Source organism: Bos indicus, chromosome 3 (assembly GCF_029378745.1).
Source record: "Bos indicus isolate NIAB-ARS_2022 breed Sahiwal x Tharparkar chromosome 3, NIAB-ARS_B.indTharparkar_mat_pri_1.0, whole genome shotgun sequence".
Lineage (NCBI taxonomy): Eukaryota > Metazoa > Chordata > Mammalia > Artiodactyla > Bovidae > Bos > Bos indicus.
Genome location: NC_091762.1, coordinates 119321669 through 119341285, shown reverse-complemented (window position 1 = coordinate 119341285; position 19617 = coordinate 119321669).

The following is a 19617-nucleotide window of genomic DNA, read 5'->3' as shown; positions in this document are numbered from 1 at the left end:
AGAATCTCAGGCATTAGATTAAAGCCTGCATTTATATGAGACCCCTTATTATTTCTACTTGCTTTAAATTTCAGACCTCTGCCATAACTGACCCCGGCTCATAGTAGTAGGTGGGTGGGGGGAGAGTGTTGATCAGGCTTCAGGCTCTCAGGACTCATCTATCAGTGATGCTGACCCACACCCTGCTAAGTGATGATGTCAGAAGGGGCATGACTCACCAAGGACCTTTTGCTCCCAGGGTCGACAGGGCTCCTGACCCAGGGCTGTGTTGATGATGATGAGTTGGTACAGAGGACTCTCCAGCCTGTTCAGGTATAGCTTTCTGTGCAATGAAGTGTGATTGGAAAGGTTTCAGAGGAAGACACCTCTGGTCACAGTGAGAGGCAGGCCAGGTACTCCAAGTTGATGCAGGAAACTCTTGGGTCTTTAGTCTTGGTACAAGCAGGAAGTGGGATGGACTCAACTCACCTGTTCCTCTTTGTCCTGTCCCCTGAGCTGGCTAGTATTCATGGCATCTGCATCTTTAGGTCACTCTACTGGGAAGATGCTCTCCGTGTGGTGCAGCTGGGACTCTTGGCCTCAAATGGCCAATTAGCTGTTACTTGGCCTCTAAGTGCACTGGGACTCCCAACTCCCCGGATCCCAGGAAGATGCAGTCCTGTGGCCAAACTTCCTCTGATACCTCTCAGCCCAAACAGAGGAGACAGGAAGCCCGATCTCCCTCCAGGAGTACTGGGGTTCATCCAATGGGAAGCAAGTTAACTTAGAGCGACCCAGTGGCCCTCTTTGGAAAGGCTTCCCCAGGACTGCAGGTGTGTCCTCCTGGCCCACAGTCTGCCTTCTTCCTCTGCTTCATCCTGGTATGTTGGTGTGATGAAGGGTGATGTGCAGGATCCTGTGCCTGTGGAAATGACACAGCCCTCTCTAAGTCACACTGTGGCCCTTCCTTCAGTGCAGGTTGAGTAAATGTGTCTGCAAAAACAAAACATTTAAATCCTGGACAGAAATCCAAAACCAAAGTATAAAGGTGATATGTGTGTAACATTAAAATACAGAAAGTATGAAAGTAAAAAGCAGAAAAAGTAATATCATAAATATTCTAAAAATAAGAAGAAGGCAGCTCTATCTCAATAATCATTAGACAAAAAGGATTTCAGGAGAAAAAATGCTTATAAAGGGATGTTTATTATGGAAAATGTTCAATCCAAGTGCATATCTGGAAAGTTTAAATTTTATGTGACTAATATGATTTTAAATATACATAGTAGAAACTGACAGAGTTAAGAAGAAATGAAAAACATCCATCATGGTTGATTTTCATCTCATTCAGTAACTAACAAAAGAAACAGAAAAATTGTAGTCACATGTTAGAATTGGTTCAAAATATTAGCTAAACGGACCTACTGGGCATAGATAGAACATTGCAATCACAACTGCAGAATATAAATTCTCTTGAAACTCATAAAATATCACTGAACTAAGGTTTTTTTTTTTTTAATGAATTATTAGAAGGAGGTCATGCTCATTGTTGTTAAGTTGCTCAGTCATGTCCAAGTCTTTTGTGACCCCATGAACTGTAGCCCCCTCTGCTCCTCTGTCCACTGGATTTCCCAGGCAAGAATACTGGAGTGAGTTGCCATTTCCTTGTCCAGGGGATCTTCCTGATCCAGAGATCAAATCCACGTCTCCTACATTGCAGGCAGGTTCTTTACCACTGAGCCACCTGGGAAGCCCCATGCTGCATTAGGTGGGCCCCACATCCAAAGAGGAGAAGGCAACGGTGCCCCACTCCAGTACTCTTGCCTGGAAAATCCCATGGATGGAGGAGCCTGGTGGGCTGCAGTCCATGGATTCGCTAAGAGTCAGACACGACTGAGCAATTTCACTTTCACTTTTCACTTGCATGCATGGAGAAGGAAATGGCAATCCACTCCAGTGTTCTTGCCTGGAGAATCCCAGGGACTCGGGAGCCTGGTGGGCTGCCGTCTATGGGGTAGTGCAGAGTCGGACATGACTGAAGCGACTTAGCAGCAGCAGCAGCACATCCAAAGACTGGTGTCCTTCTAAGAAGAGGAAATGATACAGAGACAAGACCCAGGGCGGTGGGCATGTAAAGATGGGACAGAGTTTGGAGTGATGCAGCAGCAGGGGAAGGAGTGCCAAGGAGTCTCCAGAAGCCAGGTAGAGGCAAGGAAGAATGTTTTCCTAGAGATTTGTTAATTAGTTGTGGTGGTCCTGGTGACTGACACAGGAGGGTAGTAAGGGAGCTTGCTTTCACCTGGCAAGGTCAGCAATATATACCTTCACGCCCCTATCTTAGGAGTATGCCCTCTGTCCAACTTTATGTCAAAATGTACTCTGTATAGATCTTGATCACCTTTCCCAAACCTTCCATTTTCTAGTTTAGTTATTTAAATTGCTTTAAACATGAAAACATAGCCTAACTGCTTGTGAACACATCTTTAGAAAGACACTAATTTACTCACTTTTTCTTTGTTTTTTTGTTTTTGTTTTTTTTCAATAAAGTATGTTATGTAATGGATCTTCCCGCCCCCCGCCCCTACCCTACCTCTAATGTGTATATCTAGATGTGGATTCTTGAATCAAAAGACGCATAAGACACTTTTTTCCCCCTCAGCTGAGGACTCCCAGGTGTTCAAGGTGGGTTTAAAAATGGACATGAGTTTGAGCAAGCTTCAGGAGTTGGTGATGGACAGCGAACCCTAGGGTGTTGCAGTCCATGGGGTTGCAAAGAGTCGGACTTGACTGAGAGACTGAACTGAACTGAACTGAATGAATCACAACCAGTAATAGGAGTCTGTTTTCCTCATCCTTTCTTATTCTGATAGTGTGTTAAATCTATGCCTTTTATTTTCATTTGGGTTTCCTACTGCCAATGAGTTCTGATAAGTTTTCAAAGTATTTTTAAGTAGTCGAATTTAGTTATTTTTCTATTAGATATTTGACAACACTGCAGTTTCGATTGGGATGTCAGTAAAAGAAATCTTCATTTTTTCAGGTTCTTTTCCTCCTCCTCCTGCCTCTCGCCCTCCCCATCCTCCTTCTTTTTTTCCAAGTCCTTTGGACATGCTTTGACATGGTGCATTCTATTTTCAATCAATTTGTTCATTATGTAAAAACTGAATCAAGAATAGATAGCTGTAAAGCAATTATTCACCAATTAAAAATAAGTAAATTAAGAAAAAGAATGAATGGCATTGACTTATAGAGTCATGATAATGATTACCTTTGGAGAACAAGATTTGGGAGTGGGCAGAATGACAATGACATTTAGGTAAAAATATTTATCTATCTTGGATTGTGGTGAATTCCATGAGTAGGTATGATGCGGTGATTTTTTTTCTATAAATATATAAACATAAAATACACACATGAATACTTCATTTTTCCTATCCTAGATGAGAAATGTGAATGCTATGACTGGAGTTCAAGGCAATGTTATCCATGCCCTTCGGGTGGTTGAACAGGAGCCCAAGAGAGCTTCTGCCCTAACAGGAACGAAGATTTTTCATTAGACCCCACCTCTCTCTTCTGTGAGAGATACTGTTTGTCAAATCTGAGTCATTCAAGCCCAGACTATTTCTACTGACATCAAAGTCACAAGGGGGACACTTTGGCCATGTATTTAAATTATTATTTTAATTATTATTGCTATTTAAAACTAGGTCATTCATATTTAATTGTGGTGAAATACCAAGGAACAAAGTTTAAAGATTTAATTTCTCTTTGGAATGATCAGTTATCAGGCCACAATGAATATTTATCCATCAATCGTCTCTTCTATACCAGCCATTATCTAAGGTGTTTTATTTATGTCCATTATCTCAGGTAAGTCTTGCCACATAAATAGTTTTTAAGTTTCAGTATAGTTGATGTTGCTACATGAAGAGTTTTTAAGTTGTAGTATAGTTGGTGGCTGTTTCAAGATGATGGAGTAGAAGGATGTGCTAAAATTACAGCTCACTGCTGAACAACTGTCAACAGGAGAATGTTGGATCTCACCAAAAACAGATACCCCACATCCAAGGGCAAAGGAGAAGCTCCAGCAAGATAGTAGGAGGGGCAAAATACATTTAGAATCAAAGAAGGACAACCTTCTCCTTCAGAGGGCAGACAGATGAAAGCCACAATCACAGGGTTCTGACAAAACATGGTCCACTGGGGAAGGGACTGGGAAAGCACTTCAGTACTCATGCCTTGAGAACTCTATGAATGGTATGAAAAGGCAAAAGGATGGGACACTGAAAGATGAACTCTCCAGGTCTGAAGGTGCCCAATATGCTACTGGAGATCGGTGGAGAAATAATTCCAGAAAGAATGAAAAGATGAAGCCAAAGCAGAAAACAACACCCAGTTGTGGATGTACTGGTGATGGAAGTGAAGTCTGGTGCTGTAAAGGGCAATATTGCATAGGAACCTGGGAAGTTAGGTCCATTAATCAAGGTAAATTAAAAGTGGTCAAACAGAAGATGGCAAGAGTGAACATCAACATTTTAGGAATCAGTGAACTAAAATGGACTGGAATGGGTGAATTTAACTCAGATGACCATTATATCTATTACTGTGGGCAAGAATCCCTTAGAAGAAATGGAGTAGCCATCATAGTCAAATAAAGAGTCTGAAATTCAGTACTTGGATGCAATCTCAAAAACGACACAATGATCTGTGTTCATTTCCAAGGCAAACCATTCAATAACACAGTAATCCAAGTCTATGCCCCAACCAGTAATGCTGACCAGGCTGAAGTAGAGAGCTTCTATGAAGACCTACAAGACCTTCTAGAACTAACACCCAAAATAGATGCCCTTTTCATTAAAGGGGACTGGAATGCAAAAGTAGGAAGTCAAGAGATACCTAGAGTAACAGGCAAATTTGGCCTTGGAGTACAGCATGAAGCAGGGCAAAGGCTAGTAGAGTTTTGCCAAAGAACGCACTGGTCATGGCAAACACCCTCTGCCAACAACACAAGAGAAGACTCCACACATGGACATCACCAGATGGTCAGTACTGAAATCAGATTGATTATATTCTTTGTAGCCAAATATGGAAAATCTCTATACAGCCAGCAAAAGGAACACCAAGAGCTGACTGTGTCTCAGGACATGAACTCATTGCCAAATTCAGACTTAAATCGAAGAAAGTAGGGAAAACCTCCAGACTATTTGGGTATCACCTAAATCAAATCCCTTACAATTATACAGTGGAAGTGACAAATAGATTGAAGGGATGAGATCTGATAGAGTGCCTGAAGGACGGAGGTTTGTGACATTGTAGAAGAGGCAGTCACCAAAATAATCCCCAAGAAAAAGAAATGCAAAAAGACAAAATGGTTGTCTGAGGAGGCCTTACAAATATCTGTGAAAAGAAGAAAGGCTAAAGGCAAAGGAGAAAAGGAAAGATATACCCACTTGAATGTAGAGTTCCTAAGAATAGCAAGGAGAGATCAGAAAGCCTTCCTCAGTGATCAATGCAAAGAAATAGGGGGTAACAATAGAATGGAAAAGACTAGAGATCTCTTCAAGGAAATTAGAGATACCAAGGGACCATTTCATGCAAAGATGGGTTCAGTAAAGGACGGAAATGGTATGAACCTAACAGAAGCAGAAGATATTAAGAAGAGGTGGCAAGCATATACAGAAGAACTATACAAAAAAGATCTTCATGACCCAGATAATCATGATGGTGTGATCACTCATGTAGAGACAGACATCCTGGAATGCAAAGTCAAGTGGGCCTTAGGATACATCATTAGGAACAAAGCTAGTGGAGGTGATGGAAATCCAGTTGAGCTATTTCAAATCCTAAAAGATGATGCTGTGAAAATGCTGTACTCAATGTGTCAGCAAATTTGGAAAACTCAGCAGTGGCCACAGGACTGGAAAAGGTCAGTTTTAATTCCCACCCCAAAGAAAGGTAATGCTGAAAAATGTTCTAACTACTACACAATTGCCCTCATCTCACACGCTAGCAAAGTAATGCTCAAAATTCTCCAAGCCAGGCTTCAACTGTACGTGAACTGTGAACCTGTAGATGTTCAAGCTGGATTTAGAAAAGGCAGAGGAACCAGAGATCAAAATTCCAACTTGTGTTGGATCATCAAAAAAACAATAGAGTTCCGGAAAAGCATCTACTTCTGCTTTATTGACTATGCCAAATCCTTTGACTGTGTGGGTCACACAAACTGTGGAAAATTCTTAGAGAGATGGGAATACCAAGAAAAATAAAGTCTGATACTGTTTCCACTGTTTCCCCATCTATTTTCCATGAAATGAGGGCACTGGATGTCATGATCTTTGTTTTCTGAATGTTGAGCTTTAAACCAACTTTTTCACTCTCCTCTTTCACTTTCATCAAGAGGCTTTTTAGTTCCTCTTCACTCTGCCGTAAGGGTGGTGTCATCTGCATATCTGAGGTTATTGATGTTTCTCCTGGCAATCTTGATTCCTGTTTGGGCTTCCTCCAGCCCAGCGTTTCTCATGGTGTACCCTGCATATAAGTTAAATAATCAGGGTGACAATATACAGCCTTGAGGTACTCCTTTCCCAATTTGAAACCAGTCTGTTGTTCCATGTCCATTTCTAACTGTTTATTCCTGACCTTCATATAGGTTTCTTAAGAGGCAGGTCAGGTAGTCCGATATGCCCATCTCTTTCAGAATTTTCTATAGTTTATTATGATCCACACAGTCAAAGGCTTTGGCATAGTCAATAAAGCAGAAATAGATGTTTTTCTGGAACTCTCTTGCTTTTTCACTGGTCCCATCACTCCATGGCAAATAGTGGGGAAACAATGAAAACAGTGAGAGACTTTATTTTCTTTGGCTCCAGAATCACTGCAGCCATGAAATTAAAAGACACTTGCTCCTTGGAAGAAAGCTAGGACCAATCTAGACAGCATATGAAAAAGCAGAGACCAACAAAGGTCTGTCTAGTTAAAGCTATGGTTTTTCCAATAGTGAGGTATGGATGGGAAAGTTAGACCTAAAGAAGCTGAACACCAAAGAATTGATACTGTTGAACTGTGGTGTTGGAGAAGATTTCTGAGTGTGCCTTGGACAGCAAGGAGATCCAACCAGTCCATCCTAAAGGAAATCAGTCCTGAATATTCATTGGAAGGACTGATGCTGAAGCTGAAACTCCAATACTTTGGCCACCTGATGCGAAAAATGGACTGCTTGGAAAAGACCCTGATGCTGGGAAAGATTGAAGTCAGGAGGAGAAAGGGACAACAGAGGATGAGATGGTTGTGCGGCATCACCGACTCAAAGGATATGAGTTTGGGTGAACTCAGGGAGTTGGTGATGGACCTGGAAGGCTGGCATGCTGCAGTCCATGGAGTCGCAAACAGTTGCACACGACTGAGCATCTTAACTGAACTGATAGTTTATGATTAATACGATGTTATTTTCTGGTGTACTGCATAGTGATTTGACATTCACATACATTATGAAATGATCACCTCAGTAAGTCTAATAGCCATCTGACCCCTTACAAAGTTTTAAAATACTACTAACCACTTTTTGTTCTGCTGTGTATGACACACCAGTGGTTTATTTATTATATACATAAGGTTTATACCTCTACATTCCTTCACATGTTTATCCCCTTCAACATCCTCTCTTCTGGCAACTAGCAATTTGTTCTCTGTGTCTGTGAGTCTTCTTCAGTTTTGTTATTTTTTTTCATTGCTTTTTAAATTGCACATGTAAGTGAATTCATATGGCATTTACTTTCCCTGTCTGTTCAGTTAGGGTAATACCCTCTAATTCCATCAATGTGGTACCAAATAGCGGGCTTTCCTTATTGTATGGTTGTGTTTCATTCCATTTTGTTTGTGCCTCTGTGTATATACATGTGTATATTACATTTTTTATCCATCCATTTCTCAGTGGACATTTAGGTTATTTTCTTATCCTGACTATTGTTAAGAATGCTGAAAAAAAAATTGAAATGTGTACATTTTTTTAAATTAGGTTTATTCTTTTCTTCAGATAAATACCCAGAAGTGAAATTCCTGGATCACATAGCAGTTCTCTTTTCTATTTTTTGAGGAAACTCCATACCCTTCTGTACAGTGGCCACAACAAATTTCAATCCCACCAACAGTTCCTCAGGGTTCCTTTTTCTCCACATACTTGCCAATGATTGTCATTTGTTGTCTTTCAGAAGATAATTGTTTGAACAGGTATGAAGTAATATTGAAATTTGGTTTAGATATCTGATAACAAGTGATATTGAACATCTTTTTAAATGCCTGTAGCCATCTGCATCTTTGGAAAATGTCTAATCCATTCCTCTGTCCATTTTAATTGGGTGGTTTAGTTTTTAATTTATAGTTGTTGTAGATTTCTTCATGTGTTTTGGATATTAAAGTCTTATCAAACATATCACTTGCAAATATCTTTCTCACTCATTAGTTTGCTATTTCATTTTGTTGATGATTTTCTTCATTGTACAAAAGATTTTTTGCTTTCCTGTAACACCATTTGTTTATTTTTGCTTTCATTTCCATTGCTTGAGGAAGTATATCCAAAAAATATTGCTAAATGAGATGCGAAAGAACATACTGCCTATGTTTCTTCTCGGAGATTAATGGTTTCAGTTCAGTTCAGTTCAGTTCAGTCACTCAGTCGTGTCGGACCCTTTGAGACCTCACGAACCGCAGCACACCAGGCCTCCCTGCCCTTTACCAACTCCAGGAGTTTACTCAAACTCATGTCCATTGAGTCGGTGGTGCCATCCAACCATCTTATCCTCTGTCGTCCCCTTCTCCTCCTGCCTTCAATCTTTCCCAGCATCAGGGTCTTTTCCAATGAGTCAGCTCTTCTCATCAGGTGGCCAAAGTATTGGAATTTCAGCTTCAGCATCAGTCCTTCCAATGAACATCCAGGACTGATCTCCTTTAGGATGGACTGGTTGGATCTCCTTGCAGTCCAAGGGACTCTCAAGAGTCTTCTCCAACACCACAGTTCAAAAGCATCAATTCTTCTGTGCTCAGCTTTCTTCACAATTCAACTCTCACATCCATACATGACTACTGGAAAAGCATAACCTTTACCAGATGGATCTTTGTTGACAAAGTAATGTCTCTGCTTTTTAATATGCTATCTAGGTTGGTCATAACTTTCCTTCCAAGGGGTAAGTGTCTTTTGATTTCATGGAATGGTTTCAGGACTTACCTTTAAACCTTTAACCTATTTTGTGAATTTTTACATAAAGTAAGAATGTGGTCCAGATTCACTCTTTTACCTATACCTGTTTAGTTTTCTCAGTATCACTTATTGAAGCCTCTGTCTTTTTCCAAATTGTGTATTCTTGGGTCCTTTGCCATAGAGCATTAGACTGTTTAAGGATGAGTTTATTTCTGGGCTCTCCAGTTTGTTCAATTAATATATGTCTGTTTTTGTACCAGTATTATACTTTTTTCACTACTGTCGCTTTGTAGTATAGTTTAAAATCAGGGAATGTAATGCTTTCATTTTTGCTTTTCTTTCTTAAGATTGTGTTGGCTATAAATAGTCTTTTGAGCCCACCCCGCCTTTTTTGGCTGTACCACACAGCATGTGGAATCTTAGTTTCCTGCGAGAGATAGAACCCTTGCAGCCTGCAGTGGAAGATGAAGTCTTAGCCACTGGACCACCAAGGAAATCTTATCATTATTCACTTTAGCTCTGTGGGAAATGCCATTGGCATTTTCATATGAATTGTATGATATATATCTCCCCATTTGTGTTTTCCATTTCTTTCATCACTGTTTTTCATTTTTCAGAGTACAAGTCTTTTACCTCTTTGTTCAGATATATTCCTAGGTATTTTATATTTTCTGATGTAATTATAAACAGGATAGTCTTGCTAATTTCTTTTTTTAGCAGGTATTTATTAATGTGTAGGTAATTATTTCTGTCCTGGAGAAGGAAATGGCAACCCATTCCAGTATTCTTGCCTGGAAAATCCCATGGGTGGAGGAGCCTGGTGAGCTACAGTACATGGGATCACAAAGAGTCAGACACGACTGAACGACTAAGTGCAGCATAAAGATTTCTGTATATTCATTCTTTTAGAGAAACTTAAGGAATTCATTTCTTAAGCCGTAAAAGCTTTTTGGTAGTGTTTAAGCAACAGTTAGAACTGGACATGGAACAACACTCTAGTTCTAAATAGGAAAAGGAGTACGTCAAGGCTGTATATTGTCACCCTGCTTATTTAACTTATATGCAGAGTACATCATGAGAAACCCTGGGCTGGAAGAAGCACAAGCTGGAATTAAGATTTCCGGGAGAAATATCAGTAACCTCAGATATGCAGATGACACCACCCTTATGGCAGAAAGTGAAGAGGAACTCAAAAGCCTCTTGATGAAAGTGAAAGAGGAGAGTGAAAAAATTGGCTTAAAGCTTAACATTCAGAAAATGAAGATCATGGCATCTGGTCCCATCACTTCATGGGAAATAGATGGGGAAACAGTGGAGACAGTGTCAGACTTTATCTTTGGGGGTTGTGATTCATGGGATGACAAAGAGTTGGACACGACTGAGCGAGAACTGAACTGAACGGAAGATTTACTTTATATAGTATCATGTCATCTGCAAACAGTGACAGTTTTACTTCTTCCTTTTCAATTAGGATCCTTTTTGTCTTTTTCTTGTTTGATTGCTGTGGCTAGGACTTGCAGTACTATGTTGAATGCAAATGGCAAGAGTTGGCACTCCCATCTGTTGAAAAGTTTGGAACTTTTCACCACTGGGTGTGATGCTGACTGTGGGTTTCTCACATACGTATGGTTTATATAGGCTTTGCTTGTGGCTCAGCTGGTAAAGAAACTGCCCGCCATGTAGAAGACCTGGGTTCGATTCCTGGGTTGGGATGATCCCCTGCAGAAGGGAAAGGCTACCCACTCCAGTATCCTAGCCTGGAGAATTCCACGGACTGTATAGTCCCTGGGCTCACAAAGAGTCGGACACGACTGAGTGACTTTCACTTCACTTACATGTTCCCTCTATATCTACTTTGTTGAGAGTTTTTATCACAAACTCATAGTTAGTTTTGGTAGAAGTGTTTTCTGCATCCATTGAGATGATCATATGATTTTTACTCTTCCATTTGTTAATGTGTTTTATCACTTTGATTGATTGTGTATGTTGAAACCTTCTTGCATCCCGTGGATTAATCCTATTTGACAATGGTATATGATTGATCATTTTAATTGCTATTGAATTCAGTTTCCTAATGCTGTATTGAGAACTTTTCAATCTATATTTATCAGATATAGAGCTCTAGTTTTCTTTTCCTGTAGTGGCCTTATCTTGTTTTCGTATTAGACTAGTGCTGGCCTTGTACAATGAATATGGGAGTGTTCCCTCCTGTTCAATGTTTTGGAATAATTCGAGAACTTTGGGCATTAATTATTTTTAATATTTTCTAGAATGTATCCTGAAGCCATCTGATCCTTGGCTTTTCTTTACTGGGTGATTTTTCATTACTGATTAAATCTCCTTATTCATTATTGGACTTATAATATTTTCTATTTTTTCCTAATTAAGTTTTGAGGGCTTGTACAGTTTTTATTCACTTCTTCTAGATCTTCTGTTTTATTGACATAAAATAGTTACTAATAATCTCTTATAATCTTTTGTATTTCTGTGGTGTTCCTTGTATTTTCTTTTCCCATCCAATTTTACTTACTTGGGCCCTCTGTCTTTTTTCATAGTGAGTCTAGCTACACATTTATTACTTTTCTTTATCTATTAAAAGAACCAGTTCTTAGTCTCATTGATCTCTTCTATTGTTTTTTAGTCCCTTTTGTTTTGGGGCTGATCTGTATTATTTCATTCCTTCCAGTAAATTTGGATTTTGTTTTTTCTCTTTTCCTAGCCCCCTTAGTTGTGAAATTTGATTTTTTATTTGATATTTTTATTTTCTGAAGTAGGCTTTTATCACTGTAAACTTCTCTCATAGAACTCCATTAGTTGAATCCCATAGATTTTGAATAGTCTCATCTTCCTTTTCATTTAACTCCATATTTTAAAAAATTTCCTCTTCGATTAATTTAATCACCCATTTGTTTTTTAAGAGCATATTGTTTATGTGTTTTTGGTTTTTGTTGTTTTTTTCTTGTCGTCTGTTTCTCTTCATGCTTCCATGATAAGAAAAAATTCTTGATATAATTTTAATTATCTTAAAGTTAATGGGAGTTGTTTAGCAGGCCTCGTATGTGATCTATCCTGGAAAAACATTCCACATGCACCTGACAAGATGTATTCTTCTGTTTTTGAATAAAATATTCTGTATATTTCCACTAAATCCATATGTCCAAAGTGTCATTTAGGACAGTATTTCCATATTGATTTTCTGTCTGTGTGATTTTCCATTGATTGAATTCAGTGGTTAAACCCCCTAGTGTTATTGTATTAGTTTAAATTATTCCCTTCATGTTTCTTAGTGTATGTTTTGTTTTTGGTGCTCCTACATTTGGTGTGCATATACAACTGTTGACTCTTCTTGTTGGTTTAATGTAGTGAAAATGATAACAAAAGCACTGAAACAAAAAATAAAAGTAGACAAAATAGACAAAATGAAGATGAGAAACCAGTGTACTAAAAAAACTTAAGAAACACTGTTGAAAAAAAAAAAAACCTATGAGATGGGAGATAACGTTTCCAAATCTTATATCTGATAAGGGGTAATATCCAAATATAAAATGTTTTTCTACAATTAAAAAGACCAATAACCCAAATTGAAAAAAAACCAACATATGATTATCTCAATAGATGCAGAGAAAGCCTGTGACAAAACTCAACATCCATTTATGATAAAAAAAAAAAAAAAAAAAAAAAAAACCTCTCCAGAAAGCAGGAATAGAAGGAACATACCTCAACAATAATAAAAGCTATATATGACAGACCCACAGCAAACATTATCCTCAATGGTGAAAAATTGAAAGCATTTCCTCTAAAGTCAGGAACAAGACAAGGGTGCCCACTTTCACCATTACTATTCAACATAGTTTTGGAAGTTTTGGCCACAGCAATCAGAGCAGAAAAAGAAATAAAAGGAATCCAAATGGGAAAAGAAGAAGTAAAACTCTCACTGTTTGCAGATGACATGATCTTCTACATAGAAAACCCTAAAGACTCCACCAGAAAATTACTAGAACTAATCAATGATTATAGTAAAGTTGCAGGATATAAAATCAACACACGGAAATCCCTTGCATTCCTATACACTAATAATGAGAAAACAGAAAGAGAAATTAAGGAAACAATTCCATTCACCATTCCAACAGAAAGAATAAAATACTTAGGAATATATCTACCTAAAGAAACTAAAGACCTATATATAGAAAACTATAAAACACTGGTGAAAGACATCAAAGAGGACACTAATAGATGGAGAAACATACCATGTTCATGGATTGGAAGAATCAATATAGTGAAAATGAGTATACTACCCAAAGCAATTTATAGATTCAATGCAATCCCTATCAAGCTACCAACGTTATTCTTCACAGAGCTAGAACAAATAATTTCACAATTTGTATGGAAATACAAAAAACCTCGAATAGCCAAAGCTATCTTGAGAAAGAAGAATGAAACTGGAGGAATCAAGCTGCCTGACTTCAGGCTCTACTACAAAGCCACAGTCATCAAAACAGTATGGTACTGGCACAAAGACAGAAATATAGATCAATGGAACAAAATAGAAAGCCCAGAGATAAATCCAAGCACATATGGACACCTTATCTTTGACAAAGGAGGCAAGAATATACAATGTATTAAAAAACAATCTCTTTAACAAGTGGTGCTGGGAAAACTGGTCAACCACTTGTAAAAGAATGAAACTAGAGCACTTTCTAACACCATGCACAAAAATAAACTCAAAATGGATTAAATATCTAAATGTAAGACCAGAAACTATAAAACTCCGAGAGGAGAACATAGGCAAAACACTCTCCAACATACATCACAGCAGGATCCTCTATGACCCACCTCCCAGAATATTGGAAATAAAAGCAAAAATAAACAAATGGGACCTAATTAAACTTAAAAGCTTATGCACAACAAAGGAAACTATAAGCAAGGTGAAAAGACAGCCTTCAGAATGGGAGAAAATAATAGCAAATGAAGCAACTGACAAACAACTAATCTCAAAAATATACAAGCAACTCCTACAGCTCAATTCCAGAAAAATAAATGACCCAATCAAAAAATGGGCCAAAGAACTACATAGACATTTCTCCAAAGAAGACATACAGATGGCTAACAAACACATGAAAAGATGCTCAACATCTCTCATTATCAGAGAAATGCAAATCAAAACCACTATGAGGTACCATTTCATGCCAGTCAGAATGGCTGTGATCCAAAAGTCTACAAGCAATAAATGCTGGAGAGGGTGTGGAGAAAAGGCAACCCTCTTACACTGTTGGTGGGAATGCAAACTAGTATAGCCACTATGGAGAACAGTGTGGAGATTCCTTAAAAAACTGGAAATAGAACTGCCTTATGATCCAGCAATCCTACTGCTGGGCATACACACTGAGGAAACCAGAATTGAAAGAGACAAGTGTACCCCAATATTCATCGCATCACTGTTTATAATAGCCAGGACATGGAAGCAACCTAGATGTCCATCAGCAGATGAATGGATAAGAAAGCTGTGGTATACCTGACTTCAGGCTCTACTACAAAGCCACAGTTATCAAGACAGTATGGTACTGGCACAAAGACAGAAATATAGATCAATGGAACAAAATAGAAAGCCCAGAGATAAATCCACGCACATATGGACACCTTATCTTTGACAAAGGAGGCAAGAATATACAGTGGATTAAAGACAATCTCTTTAACAAGTGGTGCTGGGAAATCTGGTCAACCACTTGTAAAAGAATGAAACTAGAACACTTTCTAACACCATATACAAAAATAAACTCAAAATGGATTAAAGATCTCAACATAAGACCAGAAACTATAAAACTCCTAGAGGAGAACATAGGCAAAACACTCTCTGACATACATCACAGCAGGATCCTCTATGACCCACCTCCCAGAATATTGGAAATAAAAGCAAAAATAAACAAATGGGACCTAATTAAACTTAAAAGCTTATGCACATCAAAGGAAACTATTAGCAAGGTGAAAAGACAGCCTTCAGAATGGGAGAAAATAATAGCAAATGAAGCAACCGACAAACAACTAATCTCAAAAATATACAAGCAACTCCTACAGCTCAACTCCAGAAAAATAAACGACCCAATCAAAAAATGGGCCAAAGATCTAAATAGACATTTCTCCAAAGAAGACATACAGATGGCTAACAAACACTTGAAAAGATGCTCAACATCACTCTTTATCAGAGAAATGCAAATCAAAACCACTATGAGGTACCATTTCACACCAGTCAGAATGGCTGCGATCCAAAAGTCTACAAATAATAAATGCTGGAGAGGATGTGGAGAAAAGGGAACCCTCTTACACTGTTGGTGGGAATGCAAACTAGTACAGCCACTATGGAGAACAGTGTGGAGATTCCTTAAAAAACTGGAAATAGAACTGCCTTATGATCCAGCAATCCCACTGCTGGGCATACACACTGAGGAAACCAGAAGGGAAAGAGACACGTGTACCCCAATGTTCATCGCAGCACTGTTTATAATAGCCAGGACATGGAAGCAACCTAGATGTCCATCAGCAGATGAATGGATAAGAAAGCTGTGGTACATATACACAATGGAGTATTACTCAGCCATTAAAAAGAATACATTTGAATCAGTTCTAATGAGGTGGATGAAACTGGAGCCTATTATACAGAGTGAAGTAAGCCAGAAGGAAAAACATAAATACAGTATACTAACGCATATATATGGAATTTAGAAAGATGGTAACGATAACCCTGTGTACGAGACAGCAAAAGAGACACTGATGTATAGAACAGTCTTATGGACTCTGTGAGAGAGGGTGGGAAGATTTGGGAGAATGGCATTGAAACATGTGAAATGTCATGTATGAAACGAGATGCCAGTCCAGGTTCAGTGCACGATGCTGGATGCTTGGGGCTGGTGCGCTAGGAAGGCCCAGGGGGATGGTATGGGGAGGGGGGAGGGAGGAGGGTTCAGGATGGGGAGCATGTGTATATCTGAAATTAAAAAAAAGAAAAAAAGAAAAAAAAAAAAACACATGTGGAAAAAAAAGATTACAAAACAGTAATGTATACTTGGTCTTATATTTTTAAAATGTAGGTGTGTATACACACACATAATTTTTTTCTGCATAGGGCAATACATGAAAGAATAACTCTACAGTAATAACAAAATAACTTCATATTTGATAGGAAAATTTGGAGTGATCTTAATTTTGCTTATTTTCTAACTTCTCTCCATGTTCATGTAGCTTTAAAATAAATTTTAAGAACAAAGGAAAACATTTTAAAACATAAATGTTATTGATGGCTAGTGGTAGCAAGGAGGGGGCAAAAAGAAATTTTGTTTTCATGTAAATGCTGAAAGAACAGACAATTATTTAAATATGAGTACAGATATATATTATTAAAATATAAATAATTTTAAATCCAGAACCATGGAATCTTAAACACTGAACAAAACAATAACTTACAGAGTCTGAAAAAAAAAAAAAAAGAAAGCTGTGGTACATATACACAATGGAGTATTACTCAGCCATTAAAAAGAATACATTTGAATCTGTTCTAATGAGGTGGATGAAACTGTAGCCTATTATACAGAGTCAAGCAAGCCCTAAAGAAAAACACCAATACAGTATACTAACACATATATATGGAATTTAGAAAGATGGTAACAATAACCCTGTATACGAGACAGCAAAAGAGACACTGATGTATAGAACAGTCTTTTGGACTCTGTGGGAGAGGGAGAGGGTAGGATGATTTGGGAGAATGGCATTGAAATACATATAATATCATATATGAAACGAGTCGCCAGTCCAGGTTCGATGCACAATACTGGATGCTTGGGGCTGGTGCACTGGGACGACCCAGAGGGATGGTATGGGGAGGGAGGAGGGAGGAGGGTTCAGGATAGGGAACACATGTATAACTGTGGCGGATTCATTTAGATATTTCACAAAACCGATACAATATTGTAAAGTTTAAAAATAAAATCAAAAATCAAAAAAAAAAGGAAAAAAATAATGTGTGTAGATACATATATAACTGGAATCACTTTGTTGTACAGCAGAAGTTAACACACCACTGTAAATCAACTATACTTGAATAAATTAGAAAATAAACTCCTTTATATAAAAAAAGACCAATACCCCAATAGAAAAATTTCAAAGATGAACTACATGTTTCCAACAAAGTATGAAAAGATGCCTAACACCAATAATCATTAGTGAAATGCACAACAAGATGATATTTCACAAGTATTAGAATGAGTATTCAAAAAGAAAGAAAGAGAGAAGTTAGTTTGGCTAGGAAGTCAAGAAATTGGAACATTTTGCACTGTTGATGGGAATGTAAAATGGTATAGCCACTATGTAAAGTTCTTTGGAGGTTCCCTCCAACTTAAAACATATTTACTCTATGATTCAGTAGTCACATGGTTGTGTATATATTTCCCCAAAATAAAAAAAAGGTGACTATCAGAGATATTTGTGCATCCATCTCATAGCAGCATTTTTCACAATAGGCAAAAGATGGACACAACCAAGGTGTTCACTGGTGGATGAATAAATAAACAAAATGTGGCATAAACATATGATGGAATATTATTCAGCTTTTAAAAAGATGTAAATCCATTAATTTACTGCAACATGTATGAACCCTGAAGACATGTTAAGTCTCATAACCAGACACAAGAAGACAAATATTCTATGTTTTACTTACACGAGGTATCTAAAGTAGTCACATTCAAAAAACAGAAAGTAAAATGCTGGCTTCTAGTACTGGAGGTAAGGGGGAAATAGGGAGGCTTTGCTGAAGGGGTGTGCAAGTTCAATTTTGCAAGATGAAAAAGTTCTGGAGATCTGTTACACAACAAGGTTTTCTTTCCAATTCCAAAGAAAGGGAATGCCAAAGCATGTTCAAACTACCACACAATTGCATTCATTCCACATGCTAGCCAAGTAATGCTCAAAATTCTCCAAGCTAGGCTTCAAAAGCACATGAACCAAGAACTTCCAGATGTTCAAGTTGGATTTAGAAAAGGCAGAGAAAAGTGTTAGTCACTCAGTCGTGTCTGACTGTATTTGAGCCCATGGACTATAGCCCACCAGGCCCCTCTATCCATGGGATTCTCCAGGCAAGAATACTGGACTGGGTAGCCATTGCCTTCTCTGGGGGACTTTTCTGACTCAGAGATCAAACCTGGGTCACCTGCATTGCAAGCAGGTTCTTTATTGTCTGAGCTACCAAAATTCTCCAAGCTTAGCTTCAACAGTACATGAACTGAGAACTTCCAGATATTCAAGCTGGATTTGGAAAAGGCAGCAGAACCAGAGATCAAATTGCCAATTCTATGATCCATTGGATCATAGAAAAGCAAGAGAATTCCAGAAAAACATCTACTTCTGCTTCATTGACTATGCTAAAGCCTTTGACTATATGTATCATAACAAACTGTAGAAAATTCAAGAGTTGAGAATACCAGAACACCTTACCTGCCACATGAGCAACTTGTGTGCAGAACAAGAAGCCACAGTGAGAACAGGACATGGAACAATGGGCTGGTTCAAAATTGGGAAAGTATTACATCCAGGCTGTATATTGACATCCTGCTTATTTAACTTATATGCAGAGTATGTCATGTGAAATGCTGGGTTGGATGAAGCATGAGATTACTAGGAGAAATACCACTCACCTCAGATATGCAACTGACAACACCCTTATGGCAGAAAGTGAAGAGGAACTAAAGAACCTCTTGATGAAGGTAAAAGAGAAGGCTGAAAAAGTCAGACTTAAAGCTCAGCATTCAGAAAATGAAGATTATGGCATCTGGTCCTATCACTTCATGGCAAATAGATGGAGAAACAGTGCACCAAAATCACGGCAGATGGTGACTGCAGCCATGAATTGAAAGACGCATGCTCCTTAGAAGGAAAGCTATGACAAACTTAGATGGCATATTAAAAAACTGAGAGATTACTTTGCCAACCAAGGTTCGTCTAGTCAAAGCTATGGTTTTTCTGGTAGTCATGTATGGGTGTCAGATTTGGACGATAAAGAAAGCTGAGCACCAAAGAATAGATGCTTTTGAACTGTGGTGTTGGAGAAGACTCTTGAGAGTCCCTTGGACTGCAAGGAGATCAAAGCAGTCAATCCTGAAAGAAATCAATTCTCAATATTCATTGGAAGACTGATGCTGAAACTGAAGCTCCAGTACTTTGACCACCTGATGTGAAGAACTGACTCATTGGAAAAGACCCTGATGCTGGTAAAGATTGAAGGCAGGAGGAGAAGGGGACAGCAGAGGATGAGATTGTTGGATGGCATCACAGACTTGATGGACATGAGTTTGAGCAATCTCCAGGAGTTGATGATGGACAGGGAATTCTGGTGTGCTGCAGTCCATGGTGTCATGAAGAGTCACACAGGACTGAGTGACTGAACTGACTGACTGATCAGATCA